Source organism: Pinus tabuliformis, chromosome 2_1, assembly GCF_031772625.1.
Source record: "Pinus tabuliformis cultivar Carrire ecotype Pingquan chromosome 2_1, CPIR1, whole genome shotgun sequence".
Lineage (NCBI taxonomy): Eukaryota > Viridiplantae > Streptophyta > Pinopsida > Pinales > Pinaceae > Pinus > Pinus tabuliformis.
Window position 1 is genome coordinate 819,987,556 of NC_142299.1, and position 11,739 is coordinate 819,999,294.

The window sequence follows — 11,739 nt, forward strand, 5'->3', positions numbered from 1 at the left end:
TGATTTCTAAGTCGTTGATCTATGCTTTCTATCTTTTTGTGAGCTAGTTTCATAACAAAGTCTATGCTAATGCCACAAAAATGTGTTTGGATGCATAATTTATACTTGCAAAGAATACAATACACCCAACCATCATCCACTTGTTGAATACCAAATTATACTTATCTATATAAGCCCAATGATTTCATACACCAAGAAAACTTCATAACATAGATAGAATTTGTTAATGTGTGTGCAATCATTCTTTACAATAAACTTTTTTTTATCACCCCCCTTCCTTATCTTCAGCCATGTCCCTCATAAAGGGTAATCCACCACAATATAATTTGTCCTAGCATAGCAAGGAGGGTTCTTTTCTAGAATAATTACACATTAACTATAACAATCTATCGTTATAGGTATATAAGAAACCAACATCTAAATATATCATTTACAATCACATGACTTCCTTACTCACATCAATGGTTACCATGTACTTATCTTTTATAGTTTAGAGTGTAACTACAACAATTGTTTTTCTCATCCAACTCATTGCTCCACCAAATTGGTTAAATATGTAACCACTTCTCAACCACCTTCAATGATAAAGATCTACAACCTAGTTTGCATGAAGAAAACATGGTGTACATATACACTATATTTGGTCCAAGCCTTTCGTAGTAGAAAATTACATAATCTAATGTGCCATGCAAATATCTAAAAAAGATCTTTCAACAATGCCACTACATTTTGACACAAATTCTAGGATTTTGACATAAATTTCCTAAAAAACCCCACTAGATGTGAAATTTCTAGTCTCTCATATATCATGACATGCATCAAACTTCCAAAATCTAGTACATAAAGAACACAAGTTATCTCCACTTCCTCTTCCCGCGTCTTCATATACTATTTCTCTTATAACTTTACAGTCATAGGAATAATAACCTTGACTAGCTTATATTGATGCATCCCAAAACTTTGTAATATTATCTCAATACATTTCCTATTATTCAATCAAAATGGCATGCCTAAATGGTCCCTTTGAATTCCTACACCTAAAATAATGTTTGAAACACTAAATTCCTGTTGGGTTGTGTTATATTCTTTCCATGTAGTTAATGGAGGGTTTGAAGGGAACCATAACCCCACTTTATGGGGTTCGGGGCAGCGCCCCGGAAAATTTTGGTTTTGGACCTCATGTTAGGTTGGGCAGACCCACCTATGGTTTTGTGCATGATTTTCGCACATGTTTTTTGGCCACGATGGTTTTCAGTCCATGGTATTGGATGCTTCGGCATGTATAAATATGTATTGTAACATTAAAAGGAACATAATGAAAAATCAAACTGGTAGTCTCAGTTTTGGGATCCAGTGGGAAAATATCTGTGTATATGTGTTTTATGTGTTATGCTCTCACATTGTTTATTTTTATGTGTTTTAGAATTCATATGCAGGTAATTTCTATACAGGGTTAAAACCTACATTTGGTATCAAAGTTGTTTTGGCTTCAAGGGGGCGGCTTTGTTGCTGAGGGGTTTTGCTCAGGCCTATGGTAGACCCTGTTTTGTGGAGATCTACAAGATCGATTTGGTGGTGAAAGAAGATGGCGAGCAGTGGAAAGATAGAGATCGAGAAATTTAATGGTCTGAGTTTTGAGTTGTGGAAACTCAAGGTGGAGGATCTGTTGGTGGATAAAGATGAGTGGATCATGGTAGATCCATGTGCTAAACCAACGGGAGTGACCGATGAAGAATGGAAGAAGTTGGATCAAAAGGTAAAGAGCACAACACGATTGTGTGTCTCAGATTCAGTATTGTTGAATGTATCAGGGGAAGCTACGGCAAAGGCTTTGTGGGACAAGTTAGGGACTTTGTACCAATCTATATCTCTAGTGAATAAACTGTTCCTGCGGAAAAAGCTATATAACCTGAGGATGAAAGATGGAGACTTGGTGATAGAGCATCTGAATGTGTTTAATACTATGGTAAGTCAGTTAGCATCTGTTGATATTAAAATTTCAGATGAAGATAAGTGCATCAGTTTGTTGTGTTCTCTACCAGATTCGTGGGATAGTTTGGTTATTGCAATAGGTAGCAATGCCACTGCCTTGCATTTTGATGAAATAGTCTCATCCTTGCTGACGGAGGAGCTAAGACAGAAAAATATGGAGAGCCGAAATGGTGATGCCTTGTATGTACAAGGACGGTCCCAGAATAGAAACAAAAATAAGTCATCGAGTGGGAGATCTAAATCTCCAGGAAAACCTGTAAAGGTGGTGTGCTGGAAATTAGGAAAGGAAGGGCACTTCAAAAGGGACTATAAATCTAAAGCTCCTAATAAAGGAAAGGGATCTGATGATGCTCCTTCTGTGGAGGCGAAAACCACCTCAGATGAAGGTGGAGATTTGTACTTGGCTTCTTCAAGTACACATGTAGATCATGAGGCATGGTTGATTGAATCAGGTGCATCCTTTGACTTCACTCCCCATAGAGAGTGGTTTTGTGTGTACAAGAAATACGATGGTGGTGATGTCTTCTTAGGGGATGATAGGAAGGCTAGAACCATTTGTCGCGGAAATGTAAAGTTGAAGTTGCAAGGTGGAAGGGTTAGAACACTTCCGGGTGTTCTGCATATTCTTGCATTCGCCAGAAATCTGATTTTTGTAAGCAATTTGGATGATGCAGGTGTAAAAACAGCGTTCGAGAAGGATACCTACAAGATGGTTCGGGGAGCACTGGTATTGACGCAGGGAGTTCAGACTAGAACTCAGTACAAGCTACCAGGTAGCACTATTGTTGATGGGTGCAACAGTCCTGTGGTTCTTGAAAGTGGAGCAAAAAATCTAGTGGTCTCTGGAGAAAAGACCATATTGTGGCATCAAAGGCTTGGAAATATTGGAGAGAAGGGCCTTCAAATACTTCATGGTAAAGGTATGGTAGAAGGTATGAGTAATATCTCTCTGGATTTTGATTTCTATGAAAATTGTGTATATGGGAAGCAAAATCGGGTGAGTTTCCGCTCTAGTGGTTAGAGGATGAAACAAATATTAGAGCTCGTGCACAGTGATGTGTTTGGACCTGTGAAGGTTCCATCACTGGGTAAGTCTGTGTATTATGTATCATTTATACATGAATTCTCAAGGAATACGTAGATATGTTTCCTTAAGAAGAAATATGAATTCTTTGACAAGTTTAAAGAATTCAAGGCTCTGGTGGAAAACCAGACAAAGAAGAAGATAAAGGTGCTGAGGACAGATAATGGTGGAAAGTTTTACAGTAAGGAATTTGAAGAATTATGTAAGAAGTGTGGTATAGCATGGCAGAAGACTACTCCATATACACCTCAGCAAAATGCAATTGCAGAAAGAATGAATAAGACGTTGATGGAAAGGGCAAGAAGCATGCTCAGTGGTGCCAGGTTAGGACAGGAATTCTGGGCAGAGGCAATGGATACTGCATGTTACCTGGTCAATAGGTCACCTTCATCAGCGTTGGAGGATAAGACTCCACAAGAGGTATGGATTGGTAAGAAACCCTCTCTTTCACATCTAAGGGTATTTAGATGTGATGCATATGTACATGTTCCAAAGGAGAAAAGAACCAAGTTGGATAGTAAATCTGAAAAGTGCATCTTTATTGGGTATAAGGATGGTTTAAAGGGTTATAAGCTTTGGAACCCAGTAACAAGGAAGGTTGTGTACAACCGAGATGTGGTGTTCAGAGAGGTGAAAGATGTTATTAAACATGAAGTCCAACGAAAGGAACCTGAGAAGATAGAGTTTGAGCTAAAGGAGGAAGAACCAGACTCTACAAAAAAGGAGGAATCAGAAGATGAAGAGCCACAAACTCCGACTTTGAGAAGATTAGTTCGAGAAAGAAGGCGCTCAGAAAGGTATAGTCCATCTGCTTTTTGTTCAAATTTTACTTTGTCTGTTACTGATGATCACAAAACTATGAAGGAAGTAGTGGATTCAGAGGATGGAAAACTCTGGAAAGAGGCCATGGTTGATGAAATGGCATCTTTGCACAAAAATGAGGCTTGTGATTTGGTCGATTTTCCAGCTGGAAGGAAACCCATTGGCAGCAAATGGGTGTTCAAAAAGAAGACAAATGCAGAAGGAAAAGTGGAGAAATACAAAGCTCGATTGGTAGCAAAAGGTTATTCCCAGGTGCCGGGAATTGATTTTGGTGATATTTTTTCTCCTGTTGCTAAGGTGGCTTCTATTAGATTACTTTTATCAGTTGCTGCTGCTTTTGATTTTGAGTAGAACAGATGGATGTGAAGACAACATTTCTTCATGGGGATCTGGAAGAGGAGATCTACATGAAGAAACCTAAAGACTTTACAGTGAAGGGTAAGAAAGAACTGATTTGCAAGTTAAAGAAGTCTCTATATGGTTTAAAAATAGTCACCAAGGATGTGGTATCAAAAATTTGATACATTTATATGGGGACTTGGCTTCACCAGAAGCAAAGCAAATCATTGTGTGTATTTTAAATTAATTGGTGACCATGTTATTTATTTGGTCTTGTATGTGGATGATATGTTGCTAGTTGGAAATGACAAAGAAGTTATCTAGGATTTGAAGACCCAATTGTCCTCCAAATTTGACATGAAAGGTCTTGGTGCTGCAAACTATATTTTGGGCATAGAAATTAAAAGAGATCGGGCAAAGAGGAAGCTCTAGTTAAACCAGAGGAAGTATGTCGAGATAATACTATAGAGGTTTAATATGCAGGATAGTAAACCGGTGAAGGTTCCTATTCCTATAGGTGTGAGGTTATCTGCTGAACAGTGTCCCAAGACACAAGAAGAGGAAGAGGACATGTCCCGTGTTCCATATGCAAGTGCAGTCGGTAGCCTAATGTATGCAATGGTCTGTACTAGACCAAACATTGCACATGCAGTGGGAGTATTGAGCAGGTTTATGTCAAAACCAGGAAAGGAGCATTGGACAATAGTGAAGCGAGTTTTCAGGTATTTGCGTGGCACTAGTGATTATGGTTTGTGCTACCAAGGAAGACCAAGATTGGACAGAGTGTTGGATATTTGTGGCTTTGTTGATGTAGACTGGGCTGGAGATTTGGATCAGAGAAGATCTACAAGTGGGTATGTGTTTAACCTATTTGGAGGTGCAGTTAGTTGGATGAGTAAGAAACAATCTGTAGTGGCACTATCAACTACAAAGGCAGAATACATGGCAGCCACTCATGCAAGCAAGGAAGCAGTTTGGTTGCAGATATTGTGTTCAAGTATGGGGTTAGTACAGGAAGCTATAAGGATATACTGTGATAGCCAAAGTGCAATTTTCTTGGCAAATAACCTTGCATATCATTCAAAGACAAAGCACATTAATGTTCAGTATCACTTTGTGAGGGATATGATAGAAGACAAAAAGGTGTTGCTGGTAAAGGTAGACACTTTGAAGAATACTGCAGATGCATTGACAAAATCTGTGAGCTCTGAGAAGTTCTCTTGGTGTAGAGAGACAATGGGCATTTCAGGGCTGGGAAAATGACTAAACTCTCTTTTGGTCCCCTGTGGAAAGAAAACAAGTGGGAGAATGTTGGGTTGTGTTATATTCTTTCCACGTAGTTAACAGGGGGTTTGAAGGGCACTCGTAACCCCACTTTATGGGGTTCGGGGCAGCGCCCCGGAAAATTTTGGTTTTGGACCCTATATTAGGTTGGGCAGACCCACCTATGGTTTTGTGCATGATTTTCGCACTTTTTTTGGACGCGATGGTTTTTGGTCCATGGTATTGGATGCTTCGGCATGTATAAATATGTATTGTAACATTGAAAGGAACATAATGAAAAATCAAGCTGGTAGTCCCGGTTTTGGGATCCAGTGGGAAACTCTCTATGTATATGTGTTTTATGTGTTATGCTCTCACATTGTTTATTTTTCTGTGTTTTAGAATTCGTATGCAGGTAATTTATATACAGGGTTAAAACCTACAATTCCTTGGCATATTGGTCTAAGATGGAAATTAATACTTGACATCCTTCATAATTTTTATGTTAATCCTAAATAACAACATATCATCTACATCCTACAACACCACAACAACAAAGTAAACACCACCATGTTTGGAATACACACAATGATTAGCTTTTCTCTATGAAATGAAAAGTCGTGAAACATAAATATAAAAATTATGGTATCACATTATTGGTAATTGCAAAATATAAAGGTATTTATTTCAGTTGCATGACAATTCCTCATTTCTTTTCAATATAAAAACTTCAAGTTATGACTTATAGATTTCTCCTTTTAGATGTATATTTTGCTGTAACAACCCTAGGTTAAAAATCCATGTAATAAATTTAATAAAAGCAAAATAATAACCAAGGTCACAGGGACACGTATTCCAAGCTGAATGTTGGGAAAAAACATAGTGATGGAGATCACTTGTGATTAATTAATGGTTATGGAAATTGGCAAAGGCAATGGAAAAGGCTTTAAAAAGGCATGAGGCATTTATTGGCATTTTATTTATGAAAATAATGGAAAATAGGAGAAAATGAAGGTTAAAGGTCACATGTTGCATATGACGAGGAAAATGAAGGAAAAACAACAGAAAATGAAGAAAATAGAGGTCTCAATGATAAAAAGGCATCTGAGGATTACTTCACAACTTTTTACAGTGTTAGCTATTGTCAGTTAAGTCTTTGGAATTGTCATTCTATTATTCCTCTTTCATTCCCTTGGACACTTAGAATTTTCTTGGAACACTTTTGGAGCATTGTGACATACTTGGGATTTGGAACAAGAATACAAAGGGAAAATAGGAAAGCACAAGAGGACAACAAGATCAATAGATATAACTGGTTTTCTTTGCAGGTACCGACTTGCATGTATGATTTACTTGCTAGTTCTTGCATGAATGGTATATGCATGTGGTTATTTGGCTATGATATTTCATTGGCATGGAGAATTTCTTGGATTGACAATGTTTTACCTAGCCTTGCCATTTCCTAGATAGCCATGGTGTTGTGGGTTTCACTCTTTTGTTTTTTGGTTGGTGCTCATGATCCTTATGCATGTGGGTTGAGTTATTATTTCTTGGAGCCTTAGTTGGACAAACGCTCTGGAAGCCCTGTCTTAAATTGGGTTGAGTTTCTAGTATTAGAAGCCTTGGTTGGACAAATTCTTTGGAGCCCTTGCTAGGTTGAGTTACTAGTCTTGAAATCCGGGTTGGAACAAACACTCTAGAGCCCTAGACAACTTGGATAGAGACCAATATGGTGATGTTTAGTGAGGTCAAACCATGAGGTGGAATCACTGGTTAAGGATTGAGGTGGTTTGGCCTCTAGAAGCCTTGGTTTGGTTTTCTTGGTTTATTCTATGAGATTCTGCATTCATGCTTGGAATATGGCTTGGGGGTGATTGAATGAAAGAAAGATTTCGTTCAGCCCAATCTATGGCTGGGTGCTACATGGAAATCACTGACATGGTTGGATTTCCGTATGTTAATAAGAGATCCTTTCCTCTTATGCTCTATGTGTAAATGTATTTGTTATTATGTGGCTATGATGGTTTTATATCATTTTTATTTATCTGGTTATATGATGGTTACAAGTATGGTTTTATGACAGTGTTGAGTTATGGCTCTTATCATGTTTTGTTAGTAGATGAAATTTTGATGAATGAATGATGAAATAGATGATAATGCAGCTAATGTGAGAGGGCATGAGACCTTCTTGAAGAATCTTAGATAAGGATGTGGTCCCTATATTCAAATGTGTTTTTATGACTTGTACATTACATGTTCATGATGTGTTTGACGAAATGTGTGTCATGGTTACAATAAGTTAAGTCATGTCCTTGTTCAAGTTTTGCATTAAAGGAGGTCTTGTCTCCATGTGACTTATCATTTCTAAAAATTTCATCAAGTCTTGGGAAGAGGCCTAAGTCCAAGCTCTGAAAAAATGGCTCAAAATTTTAGGTCGCTAGCACAAAATTGCCTGAAAAATACTGCAGTCTCATGGAGGCCTTGTTGTGAGAATGACTGGAGGGTTACAATTGCATGAAGGGCTTTCCAAGGGGGCATCTGTGGTCTAGCTCAATTAAAAGGAAAGTTAAGTAAGGGGTTAGGCACCTGGAGTGGTTGGTTAGCCCCTGGGGTTCCTGTACCTCTTGAGGAGGGTCATTTTGGTTTTGTTTGTCGGTTCCACTTCCTTAACTGTATTGGGGAGTTGAATCATAACATGGCAACTCTTCATCACATATTTACCCTAGTGGATTGGTTAGCTTGGGTAAGTGTGGGAGGAGTGTGTTACATAGTGGTATCATAGCATTGTTCAACCCTTGGACTCGATGGACGTAATGTGTTTACCATGCACAAATGTTAGTTGCATATGTGTTCATTATGCTTGTGGCCTATGTGTTATGTATGCATGGTATTGGTCATTTTTATAGTCATGTTTCCACGTATAAGTCAATGATGTTATTTTTGGGATGTGTTTATTGTGAACACATGTCTTTTGTATATGCATTGGTTATGCATGTTAGTGTCTATATGCTGTTGTGCACACATTGTCTCTAGTTGGTGTTGTAGTTGTGACATCATGCATGGTTACTGGGATGATGATTGAGATTATTTCTATATACTATTATGATTATGTTTTTACATTTACTATGCTAATCTGGTTGACCTTTCAGATGAGATATCCTCTCGTGAACTATACTGAGGTATGTTGGTTATATTTATGTTTTGGTTTAGCTAACTGTTGACAGTGCTGGACCTACCAACAAAGGGGATCTCCCCAATGTGAAGTCCCAACTAAACCTCACATCGTTTGGTGTAGGAGTCCCATTCGGTATAAAGGCCCAATTGCCATATACTTAGAGATATGCCTTAGCTCTAGCTATCAGCATGTGAGAGTGTTACGCTTGTATCTTCAAACAACAAGGTGCATGTGCCTAGTGAGTGTGTAATTTAATAGTGTCAAGGTTCTCTTACTGGAATATGGGGGAGTAAAGTGAGCCTCTAAATGAGAGGTAGTAGTACCACCCAGGAAGAGACACAAGTGAACAAAATGGTGTTTGTCCAATATCCAATAAAATAGTCCATAGTAGATGTGACACTCGTTAAAATCAAGGTGAAGGGGACAACACGTACACCACATAGAAAAGTAGTACACACGAATGTGATGGTCGCTATAACCAGAAAAAAAATATCATCTGTCAAGTATCTTGCAGAGTAGTCCACAAGGATGTGTCAACAGAGATAGCTAATATACAAAGATGGTCTATCTAGTATCCCGCAGAGTTGTCCACAAGGATGAGACAACGGTGATAAACAATACAACACATCTTCAACAATGTAAGTATTAAAATAAACAAAGTAGTTCAACTATATTAGTACAGGTTAAGAAAACATGCACTTCAAATGTTTAAAGAGTAGTATTACAAACATCTACAAAATATGTGTGAAAATGTGCTGGCCTTAAGAGGCTTCTAAATTAAGAAAAAGTCCCATGACACATTTGTACACTATTTACCACTAGTCCTAGTAGTAGGACATTGGAGCCACTCCTCGCTCCTCAAAGAATAGACTACAGAATCTCATGGCTATGTGGTAGGAGCCAAGGTGAAATTCCCTTGCTCATACAATGAGAAGATATATATAACTAAGGGTGATTCTTGGCCCTTGTAACTCTTGGACCTCCCTGATGACCATTCAACTTCCTATTACTTTTCAATTGAAATGACTCTTCAACTTCATGTGTGTGTCCATTAGACTTTCACTTTACATTACATTCAATTACAACAAGTATGGCCCATAGTAGTGATGTGGACTAGAAAACTCATGAAACAACTTGAAATAACACTACTGACATGTACTGTGGAAACTGCAAGGGCAGACCCCAGTAGGTAGTTCTATGTAGTTTCCAGAGCGAATAGAAGAAATGGATGTAGAGGACCCGCTACACAGTTCTATGGAGGAAGATAGGTCAGAGTAGCAGGATAGTTCTATGCAATTTCTAGAGGGAAGAGAGAGCAGGGGAGGAGAGGAACAATTGGGAAAATCTTCGTAGTTTTGGAGAGAAGTGAGTCTTAGATAAGGGAGGTTACTGGGAGGAAATATCTACACAATTTATGAAAGCAGTGTAGGCCCAGATATTTTTCAATGTGAGGTTCCATTAGACAGGAAGGAAGCTTGATGATTGTTCTTGTGGAATGTGCAATTCAAATCAGGCATGGAGGTAGTTTCTGCGCAGTTCTGAGGAGGAAGACAGGCTGCTCACCTCTAGGATTACATAGTGAAACTGACCCAGAGGAAAACCTCAAGAATTGTGTAGTTTCAAGTAGCATAGCAGGGTCACTAAAGGCTGAGACTGCATAATGCAACTCAGTTAGGGCCCACTGGAAAATGGTTGTCCAGTGAGAAATAGCTTCAGGAAAATGGCTAAGTGTGGGAGGCAAGTGAACTTGTGCAGACTTGACGTTCTGATCACACACTTATCATACTTTGATGGCATGAAACCATAGACCATGAGGACAACAAGACAAAAGATTCCCCCTGTGAGACTGTCTTAAAGTTGAGAGCGACAAGCATGACACTTGAGATGAACGTTTGGCTGACTATGATGACACTTGCAATGAACATTTCGAAGACTGTGACGACACTTGCACTAAAGTGCTTAAAACTTTTTATGTGTGTACGATAGATGTTCACATAGCGTAGAAAACCAAAACACATAAAGAAAAACGTCCAAAATCACCAAAACAAGACCACAAGCATGATAAAGCAATCAACATGCCAAAGACGACAACTGGTCCAATGAGCGAAAGGTAGCAAGACATGTAGAGGAAACATGTGGAATGAATTTCAATGCTTGCAACCATGCATGTCGTTGAAGACAGAATGATATGACAATAATCAACTATCCTTCAAGCTACACTAAGAGATGTATTTCAAAAAGATGTGCTTTTCTTACCATACCTACCCTCTAAAGGGTTATGCATCTGATGGAGTCTTCATACGGTCCCGATCTTCTATCATAACTTGGGCTCATTGGTCTTTCTCTTCAACTCCCTTAGAGTCATCTAACATATCATCATTCCTTGTCGTCACTGAGAGATACATCTACATAGTTTCAGCAAGTAGTGACTGTTGTTAGGATGAGGTTCTGGGAGGACACCTCTGCACAGTTTCTAGATGCAAGGCAGACCAAAAAACTGAGGGAAAACATTACGCGGTTTTTGGATGCAAGACACTATCGTAGGATGAGGTCTTGGGAGGAAACCTGTACGCTTTTTTGGATGCAAGGCAAATTGGGAGATGAGGCACAAAACTAGGCAATTTCTGGAGATAGTGGGTTCCCACTGATGGAAGGACACTAGAGGAAACCACTGCGCAGTTTTGGATGCCAAGGGAGGCTGGGGTCTCTGTGTATTGTGCAGTTCTAGCAGGTAAGGGAAAAATCTTGAGGGTTTTAGATGTGAAGTGAGAAGTTCAAGAAAGTTAGATGAGGCTAGGTTTCTCATGGAACTTTGGAATTTGGCTAAGTGTGAGATCAACGAAGCTGATGTGAATAGTGATAAGACTTGACTATGATCACACACTTGAACACTTAGTGACACAACATAGACCATCTAGAACATATGAAAACATACTTCACTTAATGCAACAAAATTTTTGACAAGAGTGCGTGAAGTGAGTGAGATACATGTCTATGTGATGAGAACAACTCATATGCACAAAGATTTCCCCTTGAAGTAGAAAAAATTTCCCTTTTCATGATA